The 18,729-nt window shown below is 39.9% G+C and overlaps 1 protein-coding gene and 1 non-coding gene across 2 annotated transcripts in view; one reads left to right on the plus strand and one right to left on the minus strand.

Annotated features, from left to right (window-relative positions):
* The window catches only part of LOC126189843 (cilia- and flagella-associated protein 251-like), a 794,634-nt gene that overhangs the window by 631,614 nt on the left and 144,291 nt on the right, over positions 1-18,729 (plus strand). The window lies entirely within an intron of this gene.
* On the minus strand, positions 3,175-3,249 carry Trnas-uga (transfer RNA serine (anticodon UGA)). Its single transcript has one exon. It is a non-coding gene; the product is annotated as a tRNA-Ser (tRNA).

Raw genomic sequence — 18,729 nt, forward strand, 5'->3', positions numbered from 1 at the left:
TCCACCTTCTTCACAGGTCCTTTCTTTACCGGTTGCCACGTTATGCGGTGCCCCGTTGTATCTTCTCTAAAACTTAGACTGGACTATCAGTGTGAACTTACTTGAATGCCGGATACAGGCTCAGCTTCCCCGCAGCTCCGGCTTCTTCTGCTTGCATCAAACTCTTCTCCAAAGATTCTATATTTTGAAGAAGGTGAAAATTCATCTACTATTCCAAAATCCTATTATCTAGTCCAAATAATAACTCTCTCAAAATTCAGTTGCTGTTAACATATTCTATATTCAAAATTCAATACACCATTTCACTGTCACATTAAACAGTAAGCCCATACTTTCTTAGGGCATTCGCACACGACTGAATTCAACCAAATTAAATAACATTTTTTCTCAATGATACAATACTAATATACATGTCCGTTTGCTCAAGACCAAGTCACTATTAATAATAATCTTTTTTTTGTCTTCCGTTGTCTCTCCACAACACACAACAATCACCAATGTTTTTCGTGCATGAAATTCGTCCACGGAATTCTGGGCCAGAAGTTTTTCTTTTCTCTTTGCTGCAACCGAGCGTGTCACTTGTTGGCCCGGTTTGGCTCTTCTTTCTTGGTTAGCCTGCACAAATAACGTTCTGCAGCAGTGTGTATCTGTTTATGCTACAACTCACTACAGAATAAGGTGTATTCGAAGTGGCTGGAACACAAGTGACTCCAGACTTTTGTAAAATTCTGGGGGCACTACAATCTGTCACATCTGATTTTATGTGACCAATGATTTTGGCAGATGATGCGTTTTGTAGCCCAGAATTTAAGCTTATGTCCAAAGCTAACTGCAAACTTGTGACATACAATGTATCCAAGGACATGTTGGTCAACAATCTGCAGCAGAACCGAAATTCTTGATCACTCTGTTCACAGTGATTAAAGCTAACCTCTGACAAGCAAACTTAAGATAGAAAAGATTCAGTTTCTGCACTAAAAACAAACAGTATTTTCCTGCTGTCATTGTTTACCTGCAACCATCCTCACACTGGCTACACAAGCTGCCACGTTGCCAACCAATGAGCAGTCTTCATTGGCACTTGGTTGCAGGCTATAAGTGATGCAGACTGATTCTACGTGAAAACGAATTACAGGAAAAAAAATAAAAGCAAATAAAAAAAGTCAGTACAGTGATGAAAATGACTTGGCAAAGAATCAGAAAAAAATTACCTTTAAGCAGACTAAGTGAATAAAAATAATTATCAAACTCTTTTGATTAGATTTTAAATAATAAAATAATCGCTATTTTTGATAAGATTTGAACCTATGACCTTTTACACTTGAGCTTAATGCCCTAAACAATGCACTACGCTACAAGCTATGTTTCTGACTGTAGTGACCCAGTCACAATGATAGATTGCAGCCTCAAAAATTCAGCTTCATGCGTGAAGCTTATCTAATGTAAACTGATCTCTGTGATTATGCATGATGCTGAGTCCCATCTTATGTGAAGGTATCCAGCAGTCTTTGGTTAGTGCTGTGTATGAAACGTGTATTTCATTGGCATCATTTTTGTGTGTGTGTGTGTGTGTGTGTGTGTGTGTGTGTGTGTGTGTGTGTATTAATTTTGGTGTAGTTAATGAAATACAAAATGGAAGCACCAAACCCATGATTCAGGATCCAACACGTCAAGAAAGAATGCCAGACAAGGAGCTGAAAGTGAACTGACCAATTATTGTGGCAGGTTGGCAATGACAAATGTTTAGACCATAATAATGAGTGCTCTGATTGGAGGAAATCAGCTCCAACATGTTGTGATGCCCCTCCCTCCCACACCCAGCTCTGTGCCCCCAAATTTCAATCATGTGTATCGGAGAGCACCGAATTATGATGGACCTTAGGTACAGAAGAGACTGGAACAGCACATTACGTCCACATGCTAACACCTTTTTATTGGTCTTTTTCACTGATGCACATGTACATTACCATGAGGGGTGAAGTACACGTACACATGTGGTTTCCGTTTTCAATTACGGAGTGGAATAGAGTGTGTCCCAACATGTCAGGCCAATAGATGTTCAATGTGGTGGCCATCATTTGCTGCACACAATTGCAATCTCTGGCGTAATGAATGTCGTACGCGCCGCAGTACATCTGGTGGAATGTCGCCGCAGGCTGCCGCAGTACGTTGTTTCATATCCTCTGGGGTTGTAGGCACATCATGGTACACATTCTCCTTTAATGTACCCCACAGAAAGAAGTGCAGAGCTGTAAGATCAGGAGAACGGGCTGGCCAATTTATGCGTCCTCCACGTCCTATGAAACGCCCGTCGAACATCCTGTCAAGGGTCAGCCTAGTGTTAATTGCGGAATGTACAGGTGCACCATCATGCTGATACCACATACATTGACGCGTTTCCAGTGGGACATTTTCGAGCAACGTTGGCAGATCATTCTGTAGAAACGCGATGTATGTTGCAGCTGTTTGGGCCCCTGCAATGAAGTGAGGACCAATGAGGTGGACGCCAGTGATTCCGCACCATACATTTACAGTCCACATTCGCTGTCACTCTACCTGTCTGAGCCAGCGAGGATTGTCCACAGACCAGTAATGCATGTTCCGTAGATTCACTGCCCCGTGGTTTGTGAAACCCGCTTCATTGGTAAACAGGTAGAACTGCAACGCATTCTCTGTTAATTGACAGAATTGCACTCGATGATTAAAGTCATCACCATGTAATTGCTGATGTAGCGACACATGAAATGGGTGAAAGCGGTGACGATGCAGTATGCGCATGACACTACTTTGACTCAGTCCACCGGCTCTCGTAATGTCCCATGTACTCATGTGTGGGTTCATGGCAACAGCAGCTAACACACCAACTGCACCCACTTCTCCTGTGATGGGCCTGTTACGGACCCGTTTGCATGCTACGACCATACCTGTTGCATACATTCGGCGGTAGATGTTTTGCAATGTGCGGCATGTTGGATGCTCTCTGTCCGGGTACCGTTCTGCATACAACCTGCAGGCTTCAGCTGCATTTCATCGACACTCGCCATAGATGAGTATGATCTCCGCCTTTTCAGAGTTCGAATACACCATGGTCACAGTTCCTACAACACTACACTATCACAGACGTCTGGTAACACGGTGTACTACAGTTGAAACTTCCTGGCAGATTAAAACTGTGTGCCGGACCGAGACTCGAACTCGGGACCTTTGCCTTTCACGGGCAAGTGCTCTACCAACTGAGCTACCCAAGCATGACTCACGCCCCGTCCTCACAGCTTTACTTCTGCCAGTACCTCGCCTCCTACAGTTGGTCTGCGTGCGGAGATGAAAGCAGAATAACAATAGCAGCAAGCGCTACATGTGGACACTGCGACAGCTAGACCAAACCACAATAGTGCACTACAGCCACACTCGTAAACACGGTCGTCATCGTAAACATGTCCCTGCAGATGCTGCTTGCCAACCATGGCCCATTTCTTTGCATTTGCTTTTAATTGCCAATGTTTCTTTATTTGTGTAGTTTGGAAGTGTTTATCTACAGTTGTGTGTTTGCTGTTCTGCATTTTACGTAATATTAATGAATGTGCTCTGCTGATCAGTTTTGCATTCCACACATTAATTTCCATTGCATTTGTTGGTACAAACACATCACAAGTTGTTCAGTTTGTTTAACAGAACATTTTATAAGTGGTAATCTATTTTATTTGGGCTAATGGGTGATCATTCTAATGTTATAGTTTTTCTGTGATTACTTGCATGTGTGAATGTAATGTTCAGCCAAATTGGAGAAAAGTGGAGTACTCATGGTTCTAGTTAACTTCCAGGTGTGGGGCTTTGCCTTTACAAATGTCTGCTTGTGTCTGTGTATATGTGGATGGATATATGTGTGTGTGTGTGTGTGAGTGTATACCTGTCCTTTTTTCCCCCTAAGGTAAGTCTTTCTGCTCCTGGGATTGGAATGACTCCTTACCCTCTCCCTTAAAACCAACATTCCTTCGTCTTTCCCTCTCCTTCCCTCTTTCCTGACGAAGCAACCGTTGGTTGCGAAAGCTTGAAATTTTGTGTGTGTGTTTTTGTTTTTTTTATTGTGTCTATCTACCAGCACTTTCCCGTTTGGTAAGTCATGGAAAATATATATAATAGAGGGAAACATTCCACGTGGGAAAAATATATCTAAAAACAAAAATGATGTGACTTACCAAACGAAAGTGCTTATCTGTTTTAGTTGTAAATATTTGTCATGTATTGTTGTTTTTCTGACATGTTCCACATCCTGGAGGACCTCCTCACTGCGGATCAATTGGAATGAAAGTAAATCTAATCAAATCTAATCTAATTTCATGCATGAAAAAAACTGCATCCTCCCTACCAAAAAGTCCTCAATCCAGTGACGAACATCACTTTATACACCATATGATCGAACTTTTGAATATAGGTGTAGGTGTGGTACTGAGTTAAATGCTTTTCAGAAACAAAGAAATGCTGTATCCACCTGACTGCCTTCACCCTAAGCTTTCACTATGTCATGTGAGAAAAGTATGAGTTGTATTTAATATGATCGATGTTTCCAGAATTCATGTTGGTTGTCATTGAGGAAGTCATTCTGTCCAAGGTATCTCATTCTGTTTGAGCTCAAAATATGTTCTAAGATTCTACAACAAATTGATGTCAAGGATATTGGATGGTAGATTTGTGGGTCACTTCTACTACCCCTCTTGTAGACAGGTGTGTCTTGTGCTTTTTTTCCAAGAACTGGGCATGGTATTGGGTTCAAGGGATCTGCAGTCAATCATAGTTAGAAGAGAGGCTAACTCAGAATCTGATAGGGATTCCATCAGGCTGTGGAGCTTTGCTCAGTTTTAATTATTTCAGCTGTTTCTCAACACCACTGACATTAATACATATTTCATTCATCTTTTCAGTCGTATGTGAATTAAACTGGGACAATCCTCCCGGGTTTTCAATTGTAAAGGGACATTTTAATATAAAGTTAAGCATTTCAGCTTTTGTTTTGCTACCCTCAATTTCAGTTCCTGTCTCATTTGCGACTGAATTCTTCACTAACTTTGGTGTCAATAACAGCCTTTACATACAACCAAATTTTCTTTGGGTTCTGTGAAAGTTCAGTTGACAATATTCTGCTACAGTTGTCATTGAAAGCATCACACATTGGGCTCTTGACAGCCAAATGCACTTCATTCAGCATCTCTCTATCTATGCTTTGTTTAACACCTACTATGCAGTAGTATCTGTTTCTTTAGAAGTTTCTTTACAGTGACTGTATATCATTATGAACTGTTCTACTGGGTACTTATCTATCCAGTGCTTGATCAACTAGCTATCCAGTGCTTGATCAACTATTCTTTTAAACTTAAGCCATAGTTCCTCTACTTGCTTCTGCCCTGTGCTGAGAGTTTTGAGTTCCTCATTGAGATGTGACATTACTGATTCTACTTATTTTTTTATCTAGTTTACTGAACACACATGTCTTTCTGCTTGTTTTAGTTGTCTTTGTGCTTTGGTAATGATTGTTGCCATGATTGCATCGTTGTCACTGATACCAGTTTCAATGTGGACATCCTGCCATTAGATCCACCATATGTCCATCGTGAATGGGTTTCTGAACTATCTGTTCTAGAGACTTTTCAGAGAAGGCATTTAATAATGTTTCACAGGATGTCTTATGAAGCCCACCACTAACAAAACGGTAATTTACCCAATTAATTGTTGGTTGATCAAAGTCTCCACCAATGATTACAGTGTGATTGGGGAACTTACGTACAAGTGAACTGAGGTTTTCTCTAGAATTTTCGGTTACACTAGGAGACAATTCTGGTAGTCAACAGAAGGATCCAGTTACCTTTTTAAGCCCAACCTGATACTTAGTCTTGGTCAAACAATCTCGGATGCAGCTTCAATTTTTATCCCAGCAGATTTCAGTTTAAATACTATCACAAATACACCACCTCCATTTCCCATGAGCCTATTTTCAACAATAATCTGACTGCTATGAATTCAGGTTTCAACCAGCTCTCATATTGGTCTGTCCATAGAAAATGAATTCAATTAACATGTTCACAAATAAGAAAGTGTACAACACCAGACTAATTGAATTTGGCATTCAGATTCATAACAACAATATTATGTAAAGAGAAACAAAATTATGCCTTGAATTTAATGCACAAAACTCATTCTGAAATAACGTGTTCGATGTATGATGAAAATGATTCAGGGAAAAAAATAAAAGAAAATATGGTAAAAGGGAAGAAAGTAGTGTTATTTTCATATGTAACCCACATTTTATCATCTCATGTTCTCCTGAATCTCTCATGAAAAAAGTCTCAAATACAGATGAAATTCGAAGTTTGTGTACCATTTGTATTCATTTAAGCCAACATAACTTTAAATACTACTGTCATTTTTTTAGCTTAGATCAAAATCATGCCCAAATTTTCATTATGAGAAATGCTCATAAGAATAACTTTTTCATTACTCCAACAATATTATGAAAAGGATAGTTGCTACATGCCATATAATGGAGATGCTGAGTTGCAGACTGGCACAACAAAAAGACTGTTGGAAAATTAGCTTTTGGCCAGTTAGGTCTTTGTCAAAAATAGACAACATACAAACACACACTCATGACCACAGTCTCTGGCAACTGAAACCAAACTGTGAGCAGTAATGCATGATGGGAGAGACAACTGTGTGGGGATAAGGAGTAGACAGCAGTAGGGAGTGGGAGGGATAGCAGGATAGGGGTGAGGCACAGTAAAATGCTGCTAGTGGGAGCGAGCAGGATTGAGGTGGAAAGAGTGTAGAGCAAGTAGGTGCAGTCAGGAGGTTAGACAGAGGGTGGGGGAGAGAGGGAGGAAGGTAGAAGGAAAGGAGAGAAGTAAAAAGACTGGGTGTGTTGGTGGAATAGAGGGCTGTCTAGTGCTGGAATGGGAACAGAGAAGGTGCTGGAAGGGCAAGGACGATGACTAAAGAAGGTTGAGGCCAGGAGGATTAGGGGAACTTAGGATTTATTGCAGGGAGAGATTCCACCTGCGCAATTCAGAAAAGCTGGTGTTGGTGGAAAGTGCACTAGCTCCACTTCATACTCCCACCTTGGACTATGACTGTCCACCACCTCTACAACAACCTCCAAACCTCCCCCACATGTCCTCACAGCTGACAAACCCTTTCTTGCAGACCGACTACATTTACCTCACCCTCCAAAATTCCCTGCCATCACCACACAGAATCCACAATCAAAACAGACCTATAATACTGTCATAAAACTTTCCTCCAAAAGCCTTAGCCCCACAGAAGTATCTGTTCTTTCCAAAGGCCCACATTTTGCCCCACTCCCAAATTCAATCATGCAGAACTTGTTAAAGACCATCTCCCTTTTGCCTGGTCCCTACAGTGGAAACACTTTTTCGCCACCAACCCTACCAATCAGACTCAACCAATGACCATTGTTGAACCCTGCCTGACTCAGTTGACTCCTCCATCCAACTGTGACCCACCCCCATGTCCCATGTCATTTCAGAATTTCTTAGTCTTGAATCTTGCCTGACCATCATCCGCCAAATGACTCAACATGCAAATTAGACTTACACTCACAGAAAGAAATGTAATCTGCCAACTAAATATTGATCCCAACCTTACAATCTTAAATGCTGACAAAGGCTCTACCACTGTTGTTTTGAACCACAATGATTACCTCAGTGAAGGACACCACCAACTGTCAAATTCATCCACCTACAAACTATGCCATAGTGACCCCATTCCAGAAATCCAGCAAGACCTCCAGTCTCTCCTCAAATCCTTAGGTCCATCCCAGAACCTCTCCCCAGCGTCCCTCTCTTTCCTCACCCCTACCACTCCCCACACTCAAAATTCCGCATGCTTTCTAAAGTCCATAAACCTAACCACCCATGATGCCCCATTGTGGCCAGTTACTGTGCCCCCACAGAGAGAATCTCTGCTCTTGTAGAACAACACCTTCAACCTATTACCCAGAACCTATCCTCCTATATTAAAAATAGCAACCATTTCCTCCACCAACTCTCCACAGTTCCTGTCCCTTTACCACACAGTGCCCTGCTCATCCCTTTACACTAACATCCCTAATGCCCATGGCCTTACCATTATTGAACACTACATTTCCCAGTGCCCAGTGGATTCCAAACCGACAACCTCATTCCAAGTTACCACAACCAACTATATCCCCAACCACAATTAATTCTCCTTTGACAGCAATACTTACTACCAATCCAGAGTACTGCTATTTGCATAGCACAATCCTATGTCAGCTTATTCATGGGCCATTAGAGGAATCCTTGCTAAACACCCAAAATCCCAAACACCTCACCTCATTCAGATTCACTGATGACATCTTTGTGATCTGGATTGAAAATGAGGACACCCTATCCATATTCCTCCAGAACCTCAATAACTTCTCCCCCATTTGCTTCACCTAGTCCTACTCAACCCAACAAGCCACCTTGCTCAATGTTGACCTCCACCTCAAAGATGTCTACATCAGTACCTCTGTCCATATCAGACCTACTTATCACAAGCAATACCTTCACTTCGACAGCTGCCACCCATTCCATGCCAAGAGGTTCCTTTCACTCAGCATACCCAACTGTGGCCACTGCATCCTCCAGAACCTCAACAGCTTCTCCCCCATTTGCTTCACCTGGTCCTACTCAACCCAACAAGCCACCTTGCTTGATGTTGACCTCCACCTCAAAGAGGGCTACATCAGTACTTCTGTCCATATCAAACCTACCAACTGCCTGCAATACCTCCACTTCGACAGCTGCCACCCATTCCATGCCCAGAGGCCCCTTCATACATCCTACCCACCCTTGGTCTCTGAGAAGTTGTGGTCAAGAAACAACTGGACCACCCTGTTGCTGAGCATGTTGCCCAACACGATGTTCTTCATTACAATGAGTGCTTCACAGCCTGTGTAATCTGGCTCCTTCCATAAACACCAGCTTTTCTGAATTGCCCAGGTGGGAACTCTCCTTGCATAATATCCTACAGTCCTGTAATCCTCCAGGCCCCAACCTTCATTAGTCATTGTTCTTATCCATCTATCCCCTTCCCTCTTCCCATTCCAGCACTACACAGCCCTCTATTCCATCAACAAACCAGTTTTTTTACTTTCTCCTTTTCCAGTACCCCTCCCCCTCCCCCCCCAATGCCACCACCACCACCACCACCACCACCACCACCACTACCATAGCCACCACCAATCTCAATTTAACCTCTTGACTGCCTACAGGAAAATTAAATAGACCTTTGGATAAAAGAGAACCACTTGTATGAATATCAAGATCTTAGATGGAAAATCAGTTCCAAACAAAGAAGGGAAGGCTGAAAGGGCGATGCACTTGAGGGAAGTGTTATTGAAATGGAAGAGGACGTAATCGAAAATGAGATGTGAGGTACGTACTGTGAAGAACTTGACAGAGCACTGAAAGACCTAAGTCATAACAAGGCACCTGGAGTAGACAACATTCCATCGGAACTACTGATAGCCTTGGGAGAGCCAGCTCTGACAGAACTCTATCATCTGGTGAGCAAGATATATGGGATAGGTGAAAACCCTCAGACTTCAAGAAGAATATATGAATTCCAATCCCAAAGAAAGCAAGTGTTGGCAGGTGTGAAAATTACCAAAATATCAGTTTAATAAGTCACAACTGCAAAATACTAACATGAATTCCTTACAGATGAATGGAAAAACTGGTAGAAGCTGACCTCAGGGAAGATCAGTTTGGATTCTGTAGAAATGTTGGAACACGCGAGGCAATGCTGACCCTATGACTTATCTTAGAAGATAGATCAAGGAAAGGCCAACATACATTTCTAGCATTTGTAGACTTGGAGAAGGCTTTCGGCAATGTTGGCAGGAATACTCTCTTTCAAATTCTGAAAGTGGCAGAGGTCAAATACAGAGAGTGAAAGGCTATTTACAATTTGCGCAGAAACCAGATGGCAGTTATAAGAGTCGAGGGGCAAGAAAGGGAAGCAATGGTTGAGAAGGGAGTGAGACAGGATTGTAGCCTATTTCTGATGTTATTAAATCTGTATATTCAGCAAGCAGTAAAGGAAACAAAAGAAAAATTTGGAGTAGGAATTAAAATCCATGAAGGAGAAATAAAAACTTTGAGGTTCACCAGTGACATTGTAATTCTGTCAGAGACAGCAAAGGACATGGAAGACAAGCTTAATGTGGAATGGAGCATGGGTTGAAAGAAGGATATAAGATGAACATCAAGAAAAGCAGAACGAGGATAATGGAATTTAGTCGAACTAAATCAGATGATGCTGAGGGAATTAGATTAGGAAATGAGACACTTAAAGTAGTAGGTGAGTTTTGCTATTTGGAGAGCAAAATAATTAATGATGGTTGAAGTAAAGAGGATATAAAATGTAGACGTAATGGCAAGGAAAGCATTTCTGAAGAAGATAAATTTGTTAACATCGAGTATAGATTTAAGTGTCAGAAAGTTATAACACTGTACTGCATCACATGTTATATTAACATACAGTGTATTACCAATTATGGTATTAAGACGCAGTTAATGTTACCCTCTGGGTGGATTTTTGTAAATTGACCATGAATTACCTAATGGGTTTAGCTACCGAACCTGAATTTAGTGTTACAAAAGAAACCAGAAAGCAAAGACTGAAATTTGGAAAATGTTTTAAGTAACCAAGTTGACTTAAATGAAACAAAAATGGTCTCCAGCCTAATTAGCCATAGTAATGTGAAACATTACTTTTATATAATCTGTGTAGAGCTATGATAAAGGATAGCTACCATTACTTCTTTCTCAAAGAAGTGCAATGAACTCTACCATAATCAGACAAGTGGTACAGTGATGCTAGCAGTTATAAATGGTATATGCAAGCTCTCACAGAAACAGTTAACAGCTTTATCTCTTCTCAACTGTAACACTTTGTCATATATAAATTATCTCATCATCAAATGTTGTGAAAGACACTGCTAAACCAAAACTGAACATGGGCATAGTCCTGTTTCAATAGTTACTTTACACATAATACAAATATAATTAAATGTCACTTGCAGTAGGATTTTTATACACATTAAGAAGTAATATTTTTTTGTTTTTATGGATAAGAGCAATTACAGTAACTTTATCTTCAATGAGCAAAATTGTTGGTGGGAGCTCTCAAACTGACTTACCAATTTTCATCACACAAAGTACATAAAACTCAAATTTAACTTCAACTGCAATTTATATATTCATTATTCAAGTAGGTTTATTCATTTTAAGCAACTCAAAATTGGGGACCCTTAAACTGTCCATTACTATAAAGCAAACTAAACACACTTTTCTGAGACAATTTGTAAGACACAAATTTTGGTATTATTCTTTCACTAATTTCACTCACCCTGGATGGTTTTTGAAACAGTAAATGCTGGCAATTTTCTCTATAAATTTTTAAGTAAGCCTTCAAGTGCATTTACACTCCAACTAACTTCAAGACAATGTGCTGTCTTAATGTCATTAATACAACCAGTAATTTTAACTAACAGAATTTAATGCAGTTGATCTTTAAAGCACAAAGAGTTTGAAATAAAGCAAATCAGTCACTATGGAGGTTTTCATAAATGCAACACTAACTTCCTCCCTAAACTTCAATTGAAACCACAGTATCTCTAGATATTTTGCATTCAGAATTATGTGAATAAACAAATATTCATTTTCGTCAGTTTTTAACACACAAGATTCTTGGATGTCAGTATTTATGTGGAGTGGATCCTAAAAGGTATCATGAGAGGAACCAAATCAAAGATTGCACACAAGTTTGACAAAATTTGCCTTATTATTGCAAATTAAACAACATTTAAAGGTACTGGTTCATACTTTGACGTAAATCTGACCTCTCAGATTTGCTGAAATGATGGCGCATTATTGGTGGCAAGTACATGATGGCTACCTGGTCTTTACTCTGGATGTAATTTGCTCTATTATCTTCTTCTTCGCAATGATACTCTCAACATTAGGGCCTTTTTCATTAATAGAGCACCACTTTTATAGCCGTACACACATCTGAGGCCTTTCCATATTAATACAGGTACTGGATGCTACCCTCGTCACTTGCACTGTTCACTCACTTGCTGCTCAGACCAGAGTGTCCAGTAGCTAGCTACCAACTGACTAGTGACTCCTATTCCACCTTTTAGCCCACGCCAACCACATTTTAAGGCGTGCCGACTCACTTCCATTGCAAATGGGAAGTACTGTTGCTTTTCATTTTACACAGTGCAAGTCCCTAGGTATGAACCAGCTTATACATAGTTGTTAGCAAACATCTTTTAAAAAATCATAAATTTGAATACATTAACATGTTGACATGAAAGGCACATAATTATATACCTTTTCCTCCAATTAAAACAAAGAATTGAAATAGTAAAGAGAAAACATTTTGCACAACTTTTCACTTCATTGTAGTAAGTCAGACAAAATATTTACAGTATTAATTATGGTGTTACACATGCCCCACGTTTCGTTGAGGTTTCCCATGAGGGATACATCAAGGAAGCATCCATAACACCTTAACAGTGTCAGCTATCAAAAAAAAATTATCCATCCAACCTCATTTGGGAAAAAAATGCATGTTACAAACATGCAATAAACACTCTAAGAAAAATAAGACATCTACAATAATTTTCATTTTTACCTAAACAGAATAATTCATCTTCATACTATTTTAAGAAACAATAGGTCCATTGTTAAGCAGTACAGCATCAAATATTTTCATTTCAAATACATTTATCATAATTCATCTTTACTTTGCAAAACAATAATAAGCAAATAGTATACATTATGTTCCTTTCAACAATTTTTGCATATATTTCAAAAAATGTAAACACTCAGAACCACATGAATATACAGACAACATTAGCACAAGACATTTTATAGTATTCAGAAAATGCCGTAATACTTGAAAACAAATTGCATCTGCATATGTACATAAACACAAATATATACCCAAAATTGGAACGAAAATATTTTTCAATATACACTTCATATTCTGAAATTACAATTTTAAAGTTTTTTAAGGGAAGGTTATTCATGGCTGTTTTCCTTAATAGTAGTTCAAAATTTTTGTTTTAGTTAAGCACATACATACACCAACATATTTACTTTGAATCTACACTCCTGGAAATGGAAAAAAGAACACATTGACACCGGTGTGTCAGACCCACCATACTTGCTCCGGACACTGCGAGAGGGCTGTACAAGCAATGATCACATGCACAGCACAGCGGACACACCAGGAACCGCGGTGTTGGCTGACGAATGGCGCTAGCTGCGCAGCATTTGTGCACCGCCGCCATCAGTGTCAGCCAGTTTGCCGTGGCATACGGAGCTCCATCGCAGTCTTTAACACTGGTAGCATGCCGCGACAGCGTGGACGTGAACCGTATGTGCAGTTGACGGACTTTGAGTGAGGGCGTATAGTGGGCATGCGGGAGGCCGGGTGGATGTACCGCCGAATTGCTCAACACGTGGGGCGTGAGGTCTCCACAGTACATTGATGTTGTCGCCAGTGGTCGGCGGAAGGTGCACGTGCCCGTCGACCTGGGACCGGACCGCAGCGACGCACGGATGCACGCCAAGACCGTAGGATCCTACGCAGTGCCGTAGGGGACCGCACCGCCACTTCCCAGCAAATTAGGGACACTGTTGCTCCTGGGGTATTGGCGAGGACCATTCGCAACCGTCTCCATGAAGCTGGGCTACGGTCCCGCACGACGTTAGGCCGTCTTCCGCTCACGCCCCAACATCGTGCAGCCCGCCTCCAGTGGTGTCGCGACAGGCGTGAATGGAGGGACGAATGGAGACGTGTCGTCTTCAGCGATGAGAGTCGCTTCTACCTTGGTGCCAATGATGGTCGTATGCATGTTTGGCGCTGTGCAGGTGAGCGCCACAATCAGGACTGCATACGACCGAGGCACACAGGGCCAACACCCGGCATCATGGTGTGGGGAGCGATCTCCTACACTGGCCGTACACCACTGGTGATCATCGAGGGGACACTGAATAGTGCACGGTACATCCAAACCGTCATCGAACCCATCATTCTACCATTCCTAGACCGGCAAGGGAACTTGCTGTTCCAACAGGACAATGCATGTCCGCATGTATCCCGTGCCACCCAACGTGCTCTAGAAGGTGTAAGTCAACTACCCTGGCCAGCAAGATCTCCAGATCTGTCCCCCATTGAGCATGTTTGGGACTGGATGAAGCGTCGTCTCACGCGGTCTGCACGTCCAGCATGAACGCTGGTCCAACTGAGGCGCCAGGTGGAAATGGCATGGCAAGCCGTTCCACAGGACTACATCCAGCATCTCTACGATCGTCTCCATGGGAGAATAGCAGCCTGCATTGCTGCGAAAGGTGGATATACACTGTACTAGTGCCGACATTGTGCATGCTCTGTTGCCTGTGTCTATGTGCCTGTGGTTCTGTCAGTGTGATCATGTGATGTATCTGACCCCAGGAATGTGTCAATAAAGTTTCCCCTTCCTGGAACAATGAATTCACGGTGTTCTTATTTCAATTTCCAGGAGTGTAGTTTTAGTTGTCACTGCCCATTACTTTATAACCAGGCAGTCCATTTTTTCCAATTACACAAGAAAACTTACAGTTATTTTTGGTCCCCATACTAATTTTCTGACTAACTTTGTTACCAGTAGTCCATTTTTGTAACATCATATCAAATACATATAACAATAGTTAGAAAAATTAAGTTACTTCACTGCCTGTAGTAGTTTTTGGCAGTCCATGTTGCAAATAATTACACATATTTATGTGTAAAACACTCAAAAATATATTTGACTTAACACACTGCCCATCCTGGATGTATGGCACTGGGATTGATCATTTTTTCATCCTTGCCCCATATTGGAAAGTTCTTTTCACTGCAAAGTAGTTCAGGCAGTTCTCAGTCTCATCATTATTGCCATTTTTTTCTTTGCTGTCCAGTAATACATTTCCTGGCAGTCCTAATTTTGTTACATCCAGTAGTTTACACATTTTGTACAATATATTTCATTATTTTGAATCTGAAATTTACAAACAGGTATTAGCATTTGTTAGAAAAAAAAAAACATTTCTTTTGAACAAGACAACATCAGGTAGTACAAACATTATAGATATTCAAATGAGGTATCTTTCATGATAAATTCATTTTTATGAGTTTACAAGAGAAGTCATTATCCATTAAGAGTCCCAGATTTGTAATTTTTCTCCCACATTCAGCAAAATTATTTCTCTGCAGTTGCTACTCGAACTTTATTGCTTTACACAAATTTAAGTTATCACATTCATTAAGATCAGTACAACATTATTAAACCCATTGCAACTGATTTTTGCCAACTTCAGTGGCTCTGGTAAAACATCTCACATCTATTTCATACACAACTAGCAAGCACATTTCCTCTGCCTTTAACACAACCATTTTTTTCAACAATATATTTACCCTTTCCCAAAATTTCTGAAACTAATCATATCATAGTATTTTTTTCGTCTTATTTTCATTACTCTTTTATCCTTTGTGATTCCATTTCATTCTCTTTCTACTGTACCCATTTTTCTTACTCACATATCTCATTTCTAACATTTACTGTACTTTACACTTTACTTGTAAACATTTCTTCATTAATTATATTCAATCACTTACTATGACAGGGAAGAAAGAAAGATGATAGCAAATAGTTTCGAATGATGAAGAGTGAGGTTGACAACACACAATGAAAGAGAAGTAGTATTGCCAACAACTCAAGTACCTGGTGTTCGTTAAACACCTAGCATTTCATAGAGTTCAATGCCCACTGAGGGTTTGACCCATATACATCACATATTAAATTCAAAGAGAATACAAATTTTTGAAATTACTAATATTTTACATAAGCCAATTTATGTGTCACCTTCAGCAATTCTTCATTATGTCCTATACATATTATACTAAGAAAAAGCCTTATTATTGAAAATTTTGAACATCACATGCCAACAAAGAAAGATACATCCAGTATTATAACAACTATTCTGACAAATTACTTCAAGCTTGAAACTCACACTGGTTGGAGTTATTCCAGTATAGAGTTGATTTTGCACCTGAAGAAGACAACACATTTGTGAGAAAATGTTACTATGATTTTTTATTGAGAGAGAAGAAGATCATCATTTTACTATTTGTTTTCTTTATGTTTCTACTGTATTCACTTTAGGTACCTCCTCTCTATTTACAAACATCTACTCTAATAGGGAAGCAGGAAAGATGATAGCGAAAGTACCGAATGATGAAGAGTGAAGTTGAGAACATGCAGTGAAAAGGAAGTAGTATTGGCAACAACTCGAGTACCTGTTCGTCAAACACCTAGCATTGCGTTGAGTGCAATGCCCTCTGATGGTTTCTCAGATCATTCACTTCTATTGACATATAATTTTATGTCTACAATGTTGCGTATTCCTAACACTTTCTTTGACTTCAGGTACACTAGGAAGTAAGCATTTGCTTGTGGAGTTCCTTGCACTTCGAATGGGCCATTGTAAATATATTTAAATTTAGAAATTTTATTATTAATCTCACTGGATTTTTCGTGAGGTTTCACTAAAAGTATGTCACCAATTTTGAATTTAGTTATCTTAAGTCCCTTATCATGTCTTTTAGATCTGGCATCCACCTTTTCTTTCATTCTTTTTCTAACCAACTCTTTCTTTATGTTTAGGTCAATCCCTACAATAGGTGGAAATTACAAAGCTTCTTCAATAACACATTCACTTTTGTAATTTAACAAAATTTCTTCAGGTGTAAAACCTGTGGTTTCATGATAAAATGTATTCATGGTGTTCTCAAAATCTGTGACAAACCTGCCACAAGTCTTAAGATTAAAATGATACATCATTTGTTATTCACTAAACAGTCACCTAAATCTGGTGGCTTCTTAGGCCTCCTACTCTCTACATCTTTCACTATACTATTCAATTCTTGCCATCATTTTGTTTTGTCAGGTGATTTTTTTGGTTTTGGTAATTTAAATTCCTGCATAACATTGAGTAAAGCTCATCCCAGTATTGTGTCATCTGGAGGCTCTTGCAGTTCATGCCACAGCATTGTCTTATCCAGTGGCTCTTTTGGTTTCAGTTCAGTCTCGCTTTCTGGATTTGGTTTCGAAAAAACTTCGTCTATTTTTCCAATATTCATTTTTGGTAAAAGTGTAATCATTCCCGTCAGTTTTGTATGTACTCTTCCTTACTTCAACTATCACGAAGTTCCTCTTCATTGTCAGATTGGAGTAAGAATGCAACCTTTAAGCAATGAGGTAAATCATAAATAGATGTTTTAATTATTTCAGTGTTCTGTTCATCTTTTATGTATTGCATTTGATTTAAGTTCTCAGGCACTTCTGCAGTATCACTTTGGATGACATCAACTTTTATTTCATATTTTGTATAATTGTCATGTACTTCAGTAATTCTCATTCTATCTTTCTCCCCACTATTATTCGCAAGTGATTGTGGAAGATACCTATCTCTTCCTCCACACTAATTTTCTTCCATGACATTATTTTCCCTATTATTTCCTTTATTAACGGTCACTCACCTACTTTCTGTGGTGCCTTTGTTTATTTCATTTTTCTCTTCCATTATTACTGCACATGTACTTTGTGGGGCACTTCCTATCTTCCTTTCATTCCTATTTACAAAAATCTCCTATACTCCTACGCCTTCCCCTTTTTTAACTTCATTGGTTGCATAAATATTTCCATTTTCAATTACATCTTCCCACTCCATTTCATTCCCTAACAATGCCTTCTTGCACAATCCTGCTTTCTGATTACCTCTGCTACATAACATGTTCATATTGTTCCCAGTTTCATAGTCATTTACTCTCGAAACCGGATTACTGAATTCTTTGATACTGTCTGGGAGGCCATCTTGTTTGCACGGCAGCCATTTGTCTGCCCCTCCAAGTGCAATGTACTGTGTTGCCTGGAGTGCAAGTGCCAGCCCTTTGACTCGTCACAAGATTCTGACCTGCGCATGCCACCGTCTGTCACTCATTGTGCCCAGACTAACGCTGTTTTCTTTTTAATTTCTGTAACTCGTTGCATGCATTCATTACTCTTATTGTATAGGAATGATTTCTTTAGCTTGGACCTGAAATCACTGTCTGCTTGGATCTGGCCCTTAAGAAACATGGTTTTTAGTTTTCCGTTTCATCTCTGTCTTGAAAATTTCGCATCATGAATCCTTTATCGCGAGATGCGACATTACCTCTTCCCCAACTGCAACCTCTCTGCACCATATTAACTCAAAACCTTTCATTTTCTGTTAGCTCATTATGATCATGGTTTTCTCTTAATCAGTTAATATTGTTTGGACGGAATTCATGATTACCCTTCCAATGGCCCTCACCCTCAACCCTTTCTAAAAACGGTGAAAAACTTCTGTGATTACTTCCTAAATATCTTTTTGAATCCTCAAGGAGTCTTTCCAAAGTTCCCATACAATTTCAGATTCAGTTTGTCTCGATTTTAAATGAATTAGCTTTCGATACCATGCTTCACAAAACTCTTCATTGAACTTCTTGCCCTGACATCATACATCCTAGGCATAATAAATTCCCTCCATAGGTAATCCTGTCTCTGCTCTGGCCAATATTCTTCAATAAAATTTCGTT

The sequence above is a fragment of the Schistocerca cancellata genome, chromosome 1, assembly GCF_023864275.1.
Source record: "Schistocerca cancellata isolate TAMUIC-IGC-003103 chromosome 1, iqSchCanc2.1, whole genome shotgun sequence".
Classification (NCBI taxonomy): domain Eukaryota; kingdom Metazoa; phylum Arthropoda; class Insecta; order Orthoptera; family Acrididae; genus Schistocerca; species Schistocerca cancellata.